Source organism: Triturus cristatus, chromosome 10 (genome assembly GCF_964204655.1).
Source record: "Triturus cristatus chromosome 10, aTriCri1.1, whole genome shotgun sequence".
Taxonomy (NCBI): Eukaryota; Metazoa; Chordata; class Amphibia; order Caudata; family Salamandridae; genus Triturus; species Triturus cristatus.
Window position 1 is genome coordinate 504,807,013 of NC_140593.1, and position 19,456 is coordinate 504,826,468.

Consider the following 19,456-nt stretch of genomic DNA (forward strand, 5'->3'; position numbering starts at 1 on the left):
CAGAATTAATCCAATTGACAGGATTGAGTGGTCATTCGGAATTGTTGACATTTAACTTGATTGATGCTCCTCAATTTCAATTAATTTTGGGCCTTCCCTGGTTAACTGAACACAATCCACGCATAGATTGGGAGAGGAGAACCATCACCATGGATTCAACCTTTTGCAAGTAAAATTGCTTTTGTGAGCAACCCAAGCTAATGGAAGATTCTCCTGCCCGGAAGTTAGCTGGTCGTCCTGCTTTAATTTGCTCTTTGGAAACTAAGGAAATTCCCGAAGAATACAAGGATTTGTCATCTGTGTTTGATGTAAAAGAGGCAGAAAGGCTTCCCCCCATCGCCCCTACGATTACAAACTTGACATTGAGCCAGGGGCAGTGTTGCCTTGCAGTAGAATATATGCATTGACTGAAACTGAAAATCAATATCTTAAAAGCTATCTGGACAAACACTTGGAAAATGGATTTATACGTCCCTCAAAATCTCCAGTTTCGTCCCCCTTATTTTTCATTCCGAAGAAAGATGGAGATCTTCGAACTTGTATCGATTATAGAGCCCTGAATCAAGTGACAATCAAAAATCGTTATCCACTCCCACTAATTTCAGTTTTGTTGGATCAAGTGAAGAATGCTAAGGTCTACACTAAATTGGATTTACGTGGGGCTTACCATTTGATTCGTATTGCCCCCGGAGATGAGTGGAAGACTGCATTTCGAACCCGTCATGGTTTATTTGAATATATGGTGATGCCATACGGGTTATGTAACGCTCCAGCGGCGTTTCAGCACTTTGTGAATGCCGTTCTCAGGGAGTTTTTGGACAGAATTGCCGTCGTTTATATCGACGACATTTTGATCTTCTCTGACAGTATGGAATAGCATGTTACCCACGTCAGATTGATTTTAACTAGATTGCTTGAAAATCATCTATATGTGAAACTGGAGAAGTGTGCCTTTCATGTGGATAAGGTGGAATTCCTTGGGTTTGTGTTATCTCCTGAAGGTGTAAGCATGGATAAGACAAAGGTGAAAGCAGTACAAGACTGGCCATCTCCCAAATGTGTTAAAGAGATCCAAAGTTTCATTGGTTTTTCAAATTTTTACAGGAGGTTCATTTCAAATTTTTCCCACAAAGTAAGTCCAATCACACGTTTGTTAAGAAAAGGAGTCAAGTTTGTCTGGGATGAGGAAGCTGAAGAAGCCTTTCAATTCCTAAAGAGATCTTTTACTCAAGCCCCTATCCTGTTGCATCCAAGAACTGATGAACCATTCTATGTCGAAGCTGACGCCTCTGATGTAGCCATAGGAGGAATTCTGTCCCAGCGTCACAAGGATACAGGTCAATTACACCCAGTGGCCTACTACTCCAGAAAGTTAACTCCTCCTGAATGCAACTATACAATTGCAGACAAGGAATTGTTAGCAGTCAAGAGTGCCTTTTTGGAATGGAGGCATTATTTGCTAGGGGCCTTGCATAAGGTCACTGTGTACACCGATCATCGCAACCTTCAATTCCTCAGATCTGCCAGGACATTGACGGCCAGACAATTACGTTGGTCATTATTTTTTGCAGATTTTAATTTTGTAATCACCTTCAGACCTGGTACCAGTAATGTTAAAGCTGATGCTCTTTCCAGAATAAATACTGATCACTTAGAAATTGATCAAAAGAAACAGGCTATAATTCCGGAAGAGAAAATCATTGTTGCCGCTCTCAACACAGACTTTTCAAGTGAGATCCGAAAGGTCATGTCTTATGAAGAAATGATTCAGTGGGCGAATGAGGAATCAGAGAGAGAAATCAGAGATGGACTGCCTTATATACGAAATTGTCTGTATCTTCCGACTCAAAGACTGCAAGATAGAGCTTTGAAACTATGTCATGACGAATCTCTAGCAGGTCATAAAGGAGTTCAAAAAACCTTGGAGTTGGTTGAAAGAAATCTTTGGTGGCCAAAGATGAAATCACAAATACGACAGTATGTTTCCACCTGCAAGAGATGTCTGCAGGGAAAATCAGATCGAAGGGCTCCTCAAGGGCTTTTGATGCCCATGCCTACTCCACCTCACCCTTGGCATACAATTTCGATGGATTTGATAGTAGACCTCCCTCCAAGTCAGGGTTTTAACACCATTCTGGTTATGGTAGACACATTCACTAAGATGGCACATTTTGTCCCTTTGAAGGAAATTCCTAGGGCACCTCAATTAGCACAATTGTTTACTCAACATATAGTAAGACTGCATGGAATTCCAAAGGTTTTAGTCTCCGACCGAGGCTCTCAATTTGTTTCCCACTTTTGGAAGGCCTTTACGAAGAGGCTAGGCATTGATGCACGCTATTCCACCAGTTTCCATCCAGAAACTGATGGTCCAACCGAAAGGGTCAATCAAGACTTAGAGCAGTATCTCAGGCTTTATTTGATGGATCAGAAAACTGGGTGGTCTGATTTAGTTTGGTCTGCTGAGTTTGCCTATAACAATGCCAAACATTCCACTACTGGTTACTCCCCCTTCTATTTAAACTATGGTAGGCACCCGAGTTTAATTTTTGAAAAAGATGAGGGATCAGTACCTGCAGTGGAAGAATTCGTAGATAGGGTTCAAGATTCATTACGTCAGGCAGGTGAAAATATTAAAAAGGCTAAAGACTCTTATAAATTTCAGGCAGATAAAAAGAGAAGAGAGAGTCCCGTTTTTAAACCAGGAGACAAGATTTGGTTGTCCACTAAAAATCTTAAACTAAAAGAAAACCGTAAATTCCAACCAAGATTCATTGGCCCATTTAAGGTAAACAAGATGATAAATCCAGTGTCAGTTAAGATCCAGTTGCCACCCTATCTAAAAATTCACCCAGTGTTCCATGTCTCTTTGTTAAAGAAAAGTCCACCTAATTTGAGATTCCGATCTACCCCGAAACCAACTAATGTAGATTCTGTGGAGGAGTTTGAGGTTCATAAGATTCTAGACTCAACCTTTAGAAAAGGTAAATTGTATTACTTGATCAGTTGGAAGGGTTTTGGTCCTGAAGAAAGATCTTGGGAGCCTAGATCCATTCTGCTTGGATTGCGAGTCTCTTCCACTTTCAGTTAAGTTCTGTAGTTCACTTCCTGGAAGAGTTCTCGGTCTAGTTGTTGTAGACGCGAGACTCTTCACAGGTCTCAATGCGCTTGTGCGAGGTTTGCGCGGCGCACTTCAACTGTTTATCACAGGAAAAACGGTTGCCTTTTCCTTCTGAGGCCCGTTTCTTCAGAGAAATCCTTTTTGAGAGTGTTTATTCGTGGGTTCCAGGTTCCATATTTCAAGGAAAGTATTCATAGTACCTTTTGTGTTTAGCACGGAAATAATTCTGACGTGCTTTCTGATATTGATTATTTCAGTAAACTGTCAGTCAGCAAGTCGACAGCTCGACGTGAGAATCTTCGAAGTGAATTCTGAGGGAGTTACAACGTCAGCAGTAATTTCTCGGAGAAGCGTTTCTGTGAAGAGAGACCTTCTCCTCAGCCAAGTAAGCGTGTTGTTTTTCCAACTAAAGCATTTGCAAGCAGTAAAGAATTATTATCCAGCTGGAGCTCTATTTTAGGACAATATATAGAAGTACTTATTGGTTCTGGATAGCACGCATCAAGAGAGTATGGAACTGTGAAGTTGTCTACAGACTTATTTCAAGAGCGAACTATGAAGCTTGCTTCAACCGTGCTAATGGATAGAGCATTGCTAAGATAAAGAGGCATAAGACTGATCTTTCAAAATAATTAGTTTGTGAATTAAAGAAACTGAGACTATAGCCTTTAACATCAGAGGCAGACACTGGTTTATTGAGTAAAATCACAAGTGAGAATAAAACTACCAGCCCTTAAAACTGATCAAGTAATCAATAGACAAACAAGCATAAAGGGAGGCTAAGTTCTCTGGCACCAAAGGTAAAAGATATTCTATCGAAGAAAGCATTAAAACTACCAATAGAGTTTGAGAAGACTTAATTTGTGTGTTATGCTTTTTAGGAGCCTTCACAAGAACTGAAGATCTCATTAGCAGCTCCAGTGTCCTGAGGCAGTCTCTCTTTTGTTTGTCTTCCAATTCCCCTTTCCCCCTCGGCTAAGTCCAGAGGCAGTTGTATATTTCATCTGTCACTGGTTTGGGTGAGAGGGATTTGAGGGCCTGTCATCTGCTCCTGGGGAAATCGCTCCATTGATCTGACACTCTCACTCTGGAACTACAGATGGTAGAAATGTTCGCTTCTAGCTGGTGCCCTGCGTACACGGGTTAAGGAGAGTGGTACTTCGTGTGAGGAAGCGCGAGACCTTTCGTGGAATATGTATTAATGAGGAGAGATACAGACTGGCTCAACCTCTCGTGGAGAGGGACCATATAGACAAACTTGCTGCAGCTCGTGGAACAGTATGGGGAAAGATAAAACAGCAAAATCGCAATCCAACAAGATCTCAAATTATGCTCAACCCATATCTCATGTTCCGTAGAACAGAAGTGAGGACCCTATGATGGAAAAAGGAACAATGGAGGAAGCTGCCGGGGACACACCAACAATGATGGATGTTATCAGGGCCGTCCAATCCACTAGGGATGATATGATCAAGAAGATCGATGCTGTGGCCATAGATGTTAATTTATTAAGATGCGATCTCAGGAAAGTCTCTGACAGAGTGACGACCACTGAGAAAGGCACGGAGACCATCAAGAATGAGGGAAAGAACCTTAGTGAAACAGTGGTGGAGTTGAAGCGTCAGATGATCAAGCTTGATGACCGGGGGGAAGACGCAGAAGGTCGCTCCAGAAGAGGGAATCTACGATTTGTGGGGTTTCCAGAGAAAGCGGAAGGGCTGGATGTGGGCCTGTTCTTGGAAGACTGGATCACTCGAGAAATTGCTCCCAAACACTTGTCGAAGTTCTTTAGTTTGGAACGGGCACACAGGGCACTGGCCCCCCCACTTAGACCTAGACCTGGAGCGCCTCCCCGAGCCATAATTGCAAAACTATTCAACTTCCGGGATAGGCACATTTTGCTTCAACTTTCACGCAGCGGCAAACAATATTTCTTTGAGGAAAATTCCAAGCAGTATTCCTGGATTATACCGAAAGGGTTCAGGAACAGCGGAAAACCTTCATCATAGTGAAAAGTAGACTGAGAGACTTGAACCTAAATTACAACCTCATGTTCCCGGCGAAGCTCAGGGTGGAGAGTGAGGGGCGAGCATTGTTCTTCTTGTCAGCAGGAGAGGCGAGTGACTGGCTGGATACCAGAGCCCCGGTTGGGAGACGCCTGGTCCTCTTGTATGACTTCGGGACACAAGCTTCGCTGTCCTCCTCGAGGGGCCGGAGATATCCCACGCGTCAGAAACCACAAAAAAGAACGATGAGCCTGGGTCGGATCACAGTCAGACACAACGGCACGTTGCAGGCCTCCGACTCGGAGGTGGTTCCAGATTCAGCAGACACGACTCCAGACATTGAGCTGGGGGCAGACTGACTCAGCAGTGAACACAAATGAACTCCATGCACTGAACACTACCTGCTGTGATGTAGAGATAAGTTGTGTTTGTATTACATATAGGATGGCAATCTGATATATCTGATCGAAACTGTTACATTATGGGTCCATGGGAGATCTCTATTTCTCGACTAAGGGAGCGATACCCCTGGCTGCTCCATTAAGTTTCTCCTCTGTGGGGATGTGGCTTAGCCGAGGATCATGGCGGATGCGTGAGCCGAGAGCTCCGCACAAGCCTGCCTTTTATCCTCGTGAACTGTGCATCTGGGCCAAGTCACGAGATCCTGGGTGTCCCCTGGGAGACCTGAGTGTTGCTGAGCACCCCAGGAAGAAATTTGCGGCTTGGCGATACGGACGATTGCACACAGCGGCAAGTTTGCCGCGAGAAGTGTATGGTTGTGGCCTGTGACATGGTGGCCGGATGAGCACCCAAGAGACCTGGGCCCCTTGTCCTGTGACAGGAGCTGGCACTTGAGCCCCGCCTCGGCAGTCTTACAACGCTGAGGTGAGCACGGTGATGCCCGAGCTGCGGCCCGAATGTGGTGAAGCGGAAGGGCCGCATTGGCAGCGAAGTGGCCCGGAGAACTGCGCCACAGCTGTGCAGAAGTGTGGAGCAGCGGAGCTGGGCCGTCGCCCGTGCCGTGGGACTGCTGGCCGACCCTGCGGGGTGCGTGTCAGTGCTCCCGGGCGGCAGTACTGAATAAAGCAAGGTGCGTCGGCCGGCTAAGCGGCGCCCCACTGGTAAAGTCGATCGCGCCAGGAGGCACATGGAGGCCAGCCGAGGTACGTGCGGGGCCCTGTGGTGGGCGTATTGGTGTTGGAGCGGGCCTATACATCCAGAGAGCGTGACGGAGCTCCACCGGCTCCTAGCTGGAACGGCAGCTCTAAGTGGAGCAGGCTGCAGTGGGAGGCCTAGTTGTGACTGCTTGGGTCTGCACTGTGGACATTGTGCGTACAGCTCGACCAGCGGGTGGCGGTCCCCGGCCCCAAGGCTTGAAGAAGACTGTAATTGAGCCCCCGGTGAGGCCCTAGAAACTAGGCCCTGCAGGGTGTGACTGCCGTAGGCGGGCTGCGGACAGGCTCCTGCGTGTGTCGTTGGACCTGGGTGGCTGCACAGAGTGGCATATCTGGTGGAATTCCTGGAGGGGGAGTGGGAGTGCCCCGCCTACGTGGGATAGATGGCTATACCCCCTCTCTTTCTGAAGCCCTACTCAGTTCTGGAGCTCTTTTAGTGGTCTATGTTTGCCTGGAAGGGAACTGTGCTGTCGCTGCGCTCATGACCGTGAGTGAGCTGGAGGCTTGTTTGGACGATCTGTGGGGCATCACCGGGCGTATCACAATGAAATTAGCCTGCAGTACTGTCACACCTGACCGCCCACCAGCGTGCGCAAAGGGGAGTATCACGGCTGGGGATCTGATGCCCTGAAGGGGCCCCCAGACTGTAGGACCGGATAACCCGAAGTGTGTTTTGACAAATTCACCCAGATGGAGTTTTAAGGGCGCTGTGAGCATTGTAGGAGGGAGACGGGCAGGGCCCGGGGCCTGTGGTAAGGCCTGTGGGAAGCGTAGATTCCTAGTTACTTTACACTCGTGCAACTAAGGCCCCCGCTGGCGGCTCCTGTAGCCTGGGGAGTAGAATGCACCGGCTCTGAGGACTGCGGCGAAGATTGTATTGCAGTGAACAACCCCTGCTGTCTCTGAACCCCACATCTGCTGGCAGTGAGGAGCCCTAACCCGGCCTAGTGATAACTCGGCATCATGGGCAGGACTAAAGGCCGCTAGACTGGGGCCCCCCTGGACCCAGATGACAGCACCCAGGAACAGACGCAATCTACTCCGGAAGACACGGTCCAACAACAACTCAGTAAAATCTTGGAGGCCATAGCGGATACGAAGGCCACCCTCCATCAGACATTAGCACTGTTGCGGTGGGACTCGGCCTGCTGCGGGAAGAGCACAAGAAGTTGTCAGAGAGGGTCAAAGAGACTGAGTCCACTGTTGCGGAACTTGCGCCGGCCCAAAAAGCATTGGAGCAGCAGAGGGGGGCCCTCACAGACAGAGTGTGCTTGTTAGAGCTCAGAGCAGAGGATGCCGAAGGGCGCAATAGAAGGAACAACACACGACTCCTAGGCCTACCGGAAGGGATGGAAGGTAGCGACATGGTGTCCTTCCTGGAAAGTTAGCTCAGGAGTGTGATAGCCCCGGAGGGCCTATCCTCCTTCTATATGCTAGAGAGAGCTCATTGAGTGCCAGCCAAGCCTTTTGGCCCCCGGACAGCTCCCATGTCCAGTGGTGGCCCGCCTGCTCCACTTCCGGGACAGAGATCTACTTCTGCAAAAGGCGAGAGCGGATGGCCCTTTCACTGTCAGCAATAGCAAGGTCTCTCTCTTTCCGGACAACACACTGGAGGTGCAGAGGAGGTGGGCCTCCTATCTGGAGGTCAAGAGGGCTCTGAGAGATGAGGGCCTCCAGTATTCTCTGATGCTCCAGGCCCGTCTGCGTATCCTGCTAGAGGGGAACACTCACTATTTCGATTGCCCTAGAGATGCATGGGAATGGTTGGAGACCTATAAGGGCGAGACACCTGGGGCTAGTGGTCCAGGAGCCACCTGGAGGAGAGCCGCGGAACTTGGGAAGCGCCAGAGACGACGCCCTCGTAGGGGGACCTCAAAGAAACCTTCCTCATCGCAGACGGAGAAAGAGAGAGCTGAAGCACTACAGACCGTTGCGGAGCTCATGCGGAGTCGGAGTCCGGCTCCGGAGGCTGTGACCAGTTCCCCAAGAGAGACAGACAGGAATGAAACAGATACTTCACACAGTGACAGCGTGAAGATTTCAGTGGCGACGCCTAATAGTGCGGACGATATTTTTTGATGTAGCTGGTAAGCTGAGGCAGCAGTGCCACTGAGAGGGTCATTGTCCGCTGGTAGCCCATTTTAGGCCCCGTGCTGCCTCTTTCCTTAGGGGGCTGGTGCACTCTCATTGGTGGGAGCGTCCACTCCTGCTTTTTGCTTAGACATCCCCGTTGAGTGCCGCACTAGGTTAAGGCCTCACTTAGTACTAACTGCTTCACAGGATGTTTGGGCGGCCAACCGCTGTTGGACTGCCCTGGTATTGGGAGTTGAGCACCATAAGGGTCCATTTGTTCTTGTTTTTATGGCCTTGTATGTTTTCAGAGGGGTGCGGTGCTACGAGATGAAGGGAGGGCGTTGTGGTGGGTCTTACCCTTGGAATGTCACATAGAGATGTCCAACAGGAATGGCGGGGGCTCATTGTGTTATATGGTTCCTAACGTGGAAAATTAGGGGGATGGGGTCCATGGCAAAGCGCCATAATATCTACTCGTATTAGCAGCGCAGGGATGTCCACATAGCGTTTCTACAGGAAACCCACTTAAATAGTGAGGAAGCTGGGAAATTGAAGCGAAGATGGAGGGGGCCAGGTCTTTGCGACTACCTGTTCAGTTTTCGCCAAAGGGGTATTGATCTGGGTGAGGCCGGGGGTCCCTTTTGCTGTTAAGCGATCGTGGTTGGAGGAGGGGGGCCAGTAGGTTCTGGTTGCAGAGAGACTGGCAGGGTGTGAGATCACCGTTGATAACATTTATGCTCCTAATAAGGACCAGGTTGGCTTCCTCGATTGGCATTGCAGGCGGCACGAGCAAAGTATGATGATGCCATTGGGTGGTTGCGCTGCTATAACCACAACAATTATCTGGATAGGGTGCAGAGAGAGAAAGGGAAGGTGGGCTGTCTTTTAGCTTGGTTAATTAAGCCAGAATTGGGATGATCCCCCATTACTCAACTAAACACGGAGACTGGTGAAGTGCTGTATAGCCTGGATGCAATTAATGAGTCCTTTCTTTCATTTTATGAGACTCTATATGCAGCCCCGCTTGCGGCCCCTTGTTCGGCAATGAGGCAATTTCTGGAGCCTCTGCCCTTTCACGAGTTGGAGGACGAGGACAGGGAAGGATTGGGGGAACCTATAACCCTGCAGGAAATTAAGGTCGCCATCCATGCGTTGGCGACTGGCAAGATGAAAGGGCCGGACGGCCTTCCTGACGAATTCTACCAGCGTTTTGCAGATATGCTTGCACCGCACTTGGTCCGACAGTACGCAGACGCCTATGAGGCCGTAGAACTGCCTAGCTCCACCCGGACAGTCCTGGTGATCCCTCTTCCGAAAACCAAGATGCCAGAGGCAGGGGTTAAGGATTATAGGCCCCTCTCCATGTTCAACTTGGATTTTAAGATCCTAAGCAAGGTTCTGGCCGGTAGGTTGCTTCTGCACATGAAGACATTAATACACCCTGATCAGAACGGGTTCATCCCTTCCCACAACACCTCCTACAACCTCCGCAGGCTCTACTCCATCCTTTATCATACCGAGACTCCACTTCGACTTAAGGCCGCGGTGCTCTCCGTCGACCTGGAAAAAGCTTTTGATACCGTAGGGTGGGATTATCTGTTCGAGGTGATGAGGCGCATGGGGTTGGGAGAGGATTGGGTGCGGCTTCTATATGTGGCACCCACTGCCAGGGTCGGAACGGGCAGAACAATCTCTAGAGTGTATAAGGTATCTCGGGGGACTAGGCAGGGGTGCCCTCTCTCGCCTCTCCTCTTTGCCTTCATGATTGAACCCCTTGCTGAGTGATTTCACCAGGGCGGGGATGGCGTTGGACTGAATTCTGGAGGGGGGATGCACCATGTTGCCCTGTATGCGGACAACCTCTTGTTGTACCTGTCGGATGCTCTTGTGGGCACCTCAACGGCTATACAACTCCTAGACCACTTTGCGGGCCTATCGGGTCTTCGAGTCAACAGAGCGAAGACATATCTGTTCCTGGTGGCGGGCCCTCTCCCTAGTCCAGACACTCTGATGGCTGACATTCTATGGGCTCAGAATACGCTTAAGTACCTGGGCATCCACATTTTCCATTCGCTTGATGACTTGAAAGATGGCAACTTGGGTAGAGCGGTGCGCTCGCTACGTGCGTGTGTACATTTCTGGCGTACACTGCAATTGCCGGTAATGTCCCGGGTTTACCTAACTAAAATGGTCAGGCTCCCGCGCCTATTGTATTTATTTGTCAATCTCCCGGTCCTCATGCCTAGCGGCTGGTTTCGCCCTCTGAATGCTCTGTTGCGAGACCTGGTGTGGGGTGATGGACGTCCTAGGCAGTCTCTTACAACGTTACAGTGTCCTGTTTCTGAGGGCGGGTTGGGAGTGCCAAACTTTGAATATTATATGTTGGTTGGACAATTGCAGGGGCTGGCGCAATGAATAGAGGGTGTGAACGAAGACAGAATGTTTCTGTCGCTCCCGGACTCCCACCCTAACTTAGTAATGGCGAAATTGTTGATACCAACGACGCCCACCCTGCAGCGTACTGCTTTTCAAGCCTGGGTGAGATGTCAGGGCAGTGGACGGCAAGTCGCCAAATATACCCCGATGTTGCCGCTTGTGGGTTTGCCACACGGCAACCCACAGTCTGTCTTCACGAATTAGCAATTAGCCCACTGGACAGACGCAGGGCTAGATAATCTTAAGGATTGTTTCTTAGACAAGTCCCTACTCCCATTTGACTGTCTTATGCCCCCAAACCAGTTCCTGCACTATGAGGCCCTGACTCATACTTTCGCACAGTTATGGACTGCATGTAGGGATGAGCCTGAGACACACCCAGTACTCCATGCTCAGTTCACGCTTGGGACAGCGGGACACCTGGTGAAATGATTTTATGTGGCACTCCAGGAGGCTTCGGTTCGCCCCTTGGATAAGCTCTGTGCAAAATGGGATGAGACTGGGGGCAGAGTCCTAACAGACGCGGAATGGCAGAGGGTTCTGCACTACTCTGGGAAAAGTTCTCGTAACACACGCCTTAAATATATACAGTTTAACTATATACACATGACTTACATGACACCACATCGTCTCAATGTGACCTATGGGGGGGAGGTCCATCTCTGTCCTCGATGCTCCCATCCAGACGCGCACTTTGGCCACATGATCTGGGATTGCTGGGACCTGCGGTCTTTCTGGGAGGCTGTGATTGGTAAGCTCACAGTAGTATTGGGTAGAGACCTACCTTTTACACTACAGACCTGCATTTTGGGTCTCTTTCCCAGGCCGCGAAAGCGTAAGGTGGGGAATAGGCTCATGGACTTGGCGCTGGGCTTGGCGAAACGTCGTATTGCAATAAAATGAAAATCCCAGAGGGGACCTCAATTTGAGACCTGGAATAAAGATGACATCATGTGGGCTGGGGCAGAAGGTAGAGCACTTAGTTGGGAGGAATCTAAAGACATGAGAAAGCACCCAATAGCAGGCCAATGGAGGGAATTGATGGCGACCTGGGAGAACCCTGAGGGGCAAGTGCCTAGTGGGACGGGTTCAGATTCAGACCCGGGGCCCCACTCCGAAGGGATTTAAATTGTAATGTCTATTGAACCTTTGGACCGTTTTGGGAGCTGGTGTGCCTGCTGTTGAATACGGAATGTGGGGGAATGTTAAATGGCAGCTTACTGCCCGGAGGGGACTGCTTTGATTGCAATTGTAGGCCCCTTCCCCCCTCATATCCCCAGCCCTCGCCTTTGACACTTCATTATATTGTGCCTCCACCACTCGCTTGTAATGATCCTTACGATATATTTCGCCCCTCTGCATAAGGTCCCTTCTTTTGTTTTTTCTTCTTTTGTTGTTTATGTTGGATTATTTTTCCCTCTCTTTTTCTTTTGTTAGAATGGTTCTTGAACAATTGAAGTAGCATTTTGTAAATCAAGAATGTTATAATGGTATTTTGATCCGCTGGTGGGTACTCTCACATGTAAAATATCAGGAACAAACTCTGGTGAAGCATGTACTGGGAACTCTGGTAGGAACCTGGAGGTGACAGTTATGTGTTAGATATTGACTGCGCAGTACACATCTGGGCCCATGGAAAGCATATTGTATGCTAGATTTTTTTCTATTCGATCATTTTCATGGACACTATTCGATCATTTTCATGGACACTGAAAGATGTATTTCAGTAATGTATTGCCACTGCCACTGAGGTATTTGATGTTACCGTTGTTGTGCTTCTATATACGAACTGTGTATTGAATAATTGAAAGTGCCAATAAAAATACTTTAAAAAAAATAAAAGTTTCTCCTCTGTGGCCTATTCTTAATATTTATTAGTTATAGGTTGGGGGTCGGATGGCGCGTTTGATCTGCTGAGATCACTGGCGGCTAATGGAGGTGCAACGCCCCCCACCAGAGACCAGGGTCGTTGGGGAAGCTTGAGAGAAATCTCACGCCCCGGCGTCACCAGCTCTCTTGCACAGCGTTTCGCAGACGCAATTTTTGGCATATTAGATAACAAAGGCTTGGGTCAGTGCCTTAAGCAGAACATTCTGATCTTGGAACGTCTAAGGGAGGGGGGGTGGAGGGTGGTTTGGGGTGGTATGTATCGCTTGGTGTGGGGAACAGGAGATGCAAATACCAATTTATATTACTGCCCACGGGAGGAGGGTGTAAGGGTTTTTTAAATTCGTACAAGATGTTGTTGTTGCTAGGGAACCAATAGAGTCATACAAGATTACACATGGATACACAGGCTGGGGAATCATCATGATGGGCGAATTGACTCGGGGGCACATGTGGTATGTGCTTATTGTTCTATTGTCATTACAGTACAAACGTTGAAGGTCCTTAACTGGAACGTCTGTGGGATGGCAGGCCTAGATAAGCATTGAAGGATACACGCTTTCCTGAAGAGATATAGGCTAGCAATAGCAGGACTGCAAGAAACACATATATGAGGGAACACACTACAGAGCCTACGGAAGAGATGGAGGGGACAGATCTACGCCACATCATATTCTGGTTTTGCACGAGGGGCACTTATATGGGTGGCACCAGGGGTCCTATTCAAACACCTTCAACATGTTTCAGACCCGGAAGGGCGATATGTTATCCTATTCGGGAGGTGGGAAGGGAGGGAAATATGTATAATCAATGTCTATGCCCCCAATTTGAATTGCTCCGATTTCTTCCCAACCATCCTAAAGGTGGCTACTCTGTATTTGGGGCTGAGGTCCTTCTTTTTGGGCATTTTAATTGCATATTCAATGGTGATTTGGATAGGGAACCCCCTGCAGATCCTACCAAGCATCGCATGCTGAGATCCCTCACAGGTATCCTTCATGGTATGCAACTCCGAGACGAATGGAGAGCATGCAATCCCATAAAAAGGGAGTTCTCTTGTTATAACCCCGCAGCTCAGACCTTCTCCCGCATTGACCATTGTTGTCTTTCCGCAGGCTTGTCTGCTCCCACGCAGTACATTTCATACTTACCGAGATATCTCTCCGACTAGGCCATTACTGTTGACCCTATCCAGCGGACCAGGATGTCCACCTATTCCGCTGTGGCGACTTCGAACTGAGGCCCTTACGGACCCCCCATATGTGCATACCCTGAAAGAGGCACTTAGGCATTACTTTGGGGAAAACTGGGGTTCCACACCCTCTAGATCCACGGATTGGGAGGCAATGAAGGTCGTTATTAGAGGGGTTTATATGAGAACTACTTATGGAGTTTGTCGGCAACTCAGTGCTGATGTTGACACTTCAGAAAAACATCCCCAGACCCTAGAGCATATCCTATATAAGACTCCCGCTGACATGACAAAGTGGACACGACTCTGTGGTGACCTTCTTGAGGCTTGGTCAAGATTGGAGAAACACAATTATACCACTTACAGGCAACGACTGTTCATGGAGGGGGACAGCTCAGGAGCGCTCTTAGCACGACTCATCCGCACAGAGACGGTACATACCCCGGTTTTGAAGCTTCGCAATAACATGGGAAATGAGGTATATACCCAGGATGTGATTATACAGAAATTCGCTACTCATTTACGTCAGACATGTTCGACTGTGACACAGACTCGGCTGCAGACATTGCAGGATTTTTTGGGGAACACAACATTTCCCTACCTTGAGGATGTTGATGCTGAAGCTCTAGGGGCGCCACTCCCTAGGGAAGAAATATTAGCAGCAATCAAAAAATGAAAACCAGAAAAGTGCCCAGGAAGCGACGGTCTCCCCTCTGAATTTTATAAAAAGTTTGCCCCACAGCTGGTAGATCATTTGCTGGCAGTGTATAACGAGGCTCTGGATACGGGGATCCTTCCTGCCACCATGATGGAAGCACTAGTGACCATGATTCTGAAACCAGCTAGGGATCCCCTCTTTCCAGGCTCCTACAGGCCTATCTCTCTGCTGAACATTGATGAGAAAATTCTGAGTGGTGTGTTAGCGGCGCGACTCTTGCCATATATGATCCGATTGGTCCACCCAGAGCAGGCTGGGTTTGTTCCCGGTCGCAATAAAATGCATAATCTGCGCAGACTTGCAGATGCCTGACACATGCCACACCTGCGGGAGGGGACTGGGCTTTGTGTCTCCTAGACATCCGACAGGCCTTTGACTCTGCTGAATGGGACTATATGTGGATGCAGTTGCAGCTCCTCGTGGGAGTCCTGTGGGGCGGTGGGGCGGGGCGGGGGAGGGTCAGGGTGGGGGTTAGTAAACTCCGGCATAAGGCCGAACAGAGTTCAGTTAATAAATAAATAAATAAAACAAATTTCATTGCGTGCGCTGCAATGCAGCGATGCAATGCAGCGCGCGCAATTACATTTGTTTATTAAATTAATTTATTAACTGAACTCCGTTCGGCCTTATGACGGACTTTACTACCCCCCACCCTGCCCCTCCCCCGCCCCGCAGTACTCCCACGAGGAGCTGCGACTGTGTGGATGGTGCTTGGAAAGATGGGGCTGGGAGATACATATTTGAGATGGCTAAAACTGCTGTATAATAAGCCAACAGCTCCGCAATCAGGTGTCAGATAGCTAAGAACTCGAGAGCGGTACTCGACAGGGTTGCCCCTGTCACCGCTCCTTTTTGCTCTTGCGATGGAGCCCTTGGCGGCCTCCCTTAGAGATAGCATGGCGCACCGGGGGATTCGGCTGGGGGCGACACTTCATGTGGTGTCAATGTATGCCGATGATACCTTGGTAATCCTCAGGCGTCCAAAAGAAGCGGTCCCAGAGCTCTTTTAGGAGCTAAATGGTTATGGCAAACTGTCAGGGCTTTGCCTTAACCCAGGGAAATGTAAGCTTTTCCCAATGGGGAGCCTGGTGGGCAACGAGGAGAGTGAGTTACCTAGGGTGGGGATGACCTGGATTAGAGACTCGATACGCTATCTTCGGATTAACTATAGCACACACAGAAGATCTACCTGGAACGCAATATGGTGAATTGTGTGGAGGGTATTCGTATATCGATCGAATTCTGGAAGGACTTACCCCTGTCCCTGATGGGGCGAGTAGCCTTGATAAAAATGGTGATTCTCCTGCGTTGCTTATACACTATGCAGAACTCCCTCTACTGTATTCCATGGACATACTTCCGTAAACAATCACCTATTGATGGATCTTTTATGGGGGTCCAAAAGAAAAAGGGGGAAACTAGATACACTACAGAGGACATGGGAACGGGGAGGATTAGATGTTCCTAGGCTGGGCTTTTATTACATGGCGACACAGCTGCAACATGCCGTCCAGTGGCTAGATGAGGATGACAACTGGGAGAGGAGGTTGTTGGAGGGTACTCACGGAGGGACCTCTCTCCCGGATCTTCTTATGATGGGATACTGAATACCAGAGAACCTCCCATATATTATAAGACATGTGGCCGTATTTTGGGAACTCGCAATTAAAACTGCGGTGAAAAGAGCACCCTATGCCCCAGAGGCCTTGCTGTGGGCGTTGGTGCTGATTAAACAAAGCCAAACCATGTCCATTCTCAGATGGACGGAGAGGGGCTGCTCCACGATGGGGGATTTATATTTGAGACAAAAGTTCGTCACCATAGAGGAGTCAACATTTGAGGTAGGATGGGGGCAATATCTTCAGTATGCCAAGATTTCAGCGGTCGCACAAGAGGTGTGGCCAACGTTCCTGGTGGAGCCACCTACTACTGGCACGCTTCAGGCTCTCATGACATTGGCGGAGGGCCGTAGATTGGTATCACACATCTATAAGACACTGAGGGGGGGACTTGAATACGCACCCGCTCCCTATTCAAGCTAAGTGGGATGCAGTGCTGGGAGAGCCCTTGACAGACCCAGAATGGCAAAAGGTGCACGAAGGGATTAAAAGTATAAGTTCAAATACCAGATTTAAACTCACACAATTTAATATAGTGCACCAAACCTACCTGACACCGAGTGTACTACATAAAATATACCCGGATCGCCCTGCTTGGTGTCCCAGGTGCGGACAAGGCGACGCCCAGTTCCTACATATGATATGGGATTGTCCAGAGCTGGGTCTCTTCTGGTGGTCAATACTGGAGACTTTATGCCAAGTAACGGGGTGGACTCTACCTCAATCTATTAAAGGGATATTGTTAGGATTGCTCCTTAGCCGTAAGGGAAAAAGCTTACACATAGATTCATCCAGTTGGGGTTGTTTTTGGCTAAGAGAAGGATTGCGATTAGTTGTATGAGTCCGTGGCCCCCCACGGCGAAGCAGTGGACTGGGGATTTGCGGGAATGGGCGACGGCAGAGCTAATTCGGATGAGGCGGGTCCGAAAGGATGATAAGCTAGAAGAAGATGCGATGGCCTGGTATGTCATGATCACGGAAGTCCACGGGGGGAGGGCCTTACCTCACAAGTAACAGAAGAACAAAATAATGGAGAGGATAACCCTGACAAGGTAGCAAGCCCACAGGCTTCGCATACTCTGAGCGCAGTGTAAGACATCTCTGCACACACTCAGTATCTGGCCTGTAATGCAGTAGCAAGATAGAGTTTTTGCTTATGTGACTCAGGAGTGGGGGGATGGGCAAGTTAGAGTTATGACGTTATGTTTTTCTTGATAAGATTGACCGATATACGTCCCAGTTCAATACTATATGTATCTATACAAATGTTGAGGAATACATTTATTTTCTGATAGGATGGTATTATATCCTTGAGGGGATACCTCTTATGTATTTTGGTGCACGAAATGTAATGCTGGCCCAGAGTATTGTACTATGTTTGAACGGCTATAAACCAATAAAAATATATTTTTTTAAAGTGTTATGACTTGTTTAAGTACAAAAAGGCAATATATGTTGAGATGTTACTAGTGGTATAGTGGGGTTAAGTAATAGCAAAAACTTTTTTTTTAATGAAATGAAAGAGGGAAAAATATCATGAACTAATGTAATAGCAATATTATGTATTTAGAGATGTTCTTACAACTTTTGGGGCTGGTGCCACTGCACTTGCAGAACCATTCTAAACATTGCCCCTAGTGTCTGTAAGATAACTGCATTTGTGACTGCTTGTTTAGTGGTAACATATAGCAATTTCGGGTGATTAGAGGAGTTGTGATAACCTTTGGCCCCATTGCCACTGCACCTGCTGCACCATTCAAATCATGACCCTGCACTTGTGACTGCCTGTGTAGTAGTAAAATACTGCAATATTTGATGTTTACAGGGGTTCCTAGACCTTTGGGCCCCAGTGTCACTGCACCTGCTGCACAATTGAAATCATGACCCTAGTGCCTGCAAGGTAACTGTGCTTGTGACTGTTTATGTCGTAGTTAAATATAGCAATATTTGGTGTTTAGAGGAGTTATGACAACTTTTACCCAGGTGCCACTGCACCTGCAGCACCATTGAAATCATGGCCTTAGTGCCTGCTAGATAAATACACTTGTAACTGCCCGTTTAGTAGTAAAATTTAGCAATATTCTGCGTTTAGTGGGGTCTCTGGAGTTTTTGGCCCCAGTGCCACTGCACCTGCTACACCATTCAAATCAAACCCATTTAACTGCAAGATAACTGCAATTGTGCCTGCCTGTGTAGTAAAATAAAGCAATATGAGGTATTTAGAGGAGTTCTAACAACCTTTGGGCCTGGTGCCACTGCACTTGCTGCACCATTTAAATCATGACCCTGTTATCTGCAAGGTAACTGCACTTGTGGCTGCCTGTTTAGTAGCAAAATATAGTAATATTAGGTGTTCAGTGGGGTGCCTAGAGCTTTTGGTCCAATTGCTACTGCACGTGCTGCACCATTCAAATCAGGACCCTATTACCTTCTAGATAAATGCACTTGTGACTGTCTTGTCCAAACCACAAAGCCAATGGTAAGCAATGGGAGGAGTTAATTTTTAGGTCAGCTTTCAGAATGTCCCCATGAAGTCTTTAGCAACCAGACAGCTAGTAAGTCAAAAAGTCAAAGCCTACTGCTCTTGTTATCTATTTGATGTCACACAGAGCCCTTCAGTAAAGAGCTCATTGTCTATTTGATATCACTCAGAACTAATGAACCAATGAATGAAAAACATCCCCACTTCACTGTCAGCTATCTATTCTTCTTTATAGTGTTTGGGCAAAAAACTTTGAAATACCAGCTGGTCTTAGTTATGAATAGTGCATAGAACTTACTCAGTAAATAATCATATCATATCAGCAGGATTTGTAAAGCGTGGTTTATCACTCTGGGGGGTATTCAGGCACTGAGGATGAACTGTTTAGTAGAACAGCCAGGTCTTGAGTGTTCTCCTGAAGTCGGCGAGGTTGGTGGAGGTCCAGAGTGCGTGGTTTTCCTACCTAATCATGCTACATTAATTAGGTGAGCTGTGTTTTTTTGTAAAGCCCCCTATGTGATATCTATTAGCTTTTTCAGCATTGTTTTACATGTTGCAGAGCAGTGCAGAAGGCTGTGCAGCATGGCTTAAAGTTTTTTTAAAAACAACATGATGCAGCTGGTGTTGATCGCATCATAGTGCTTTGTTTTTCTTATTTTTTAGACATGTTGCACAGCAGTTTCCTCTGCTGTGAAACATTTTTAAAAAATTGACAAAGCCATTATATATTTATTGGCAAAACCTATT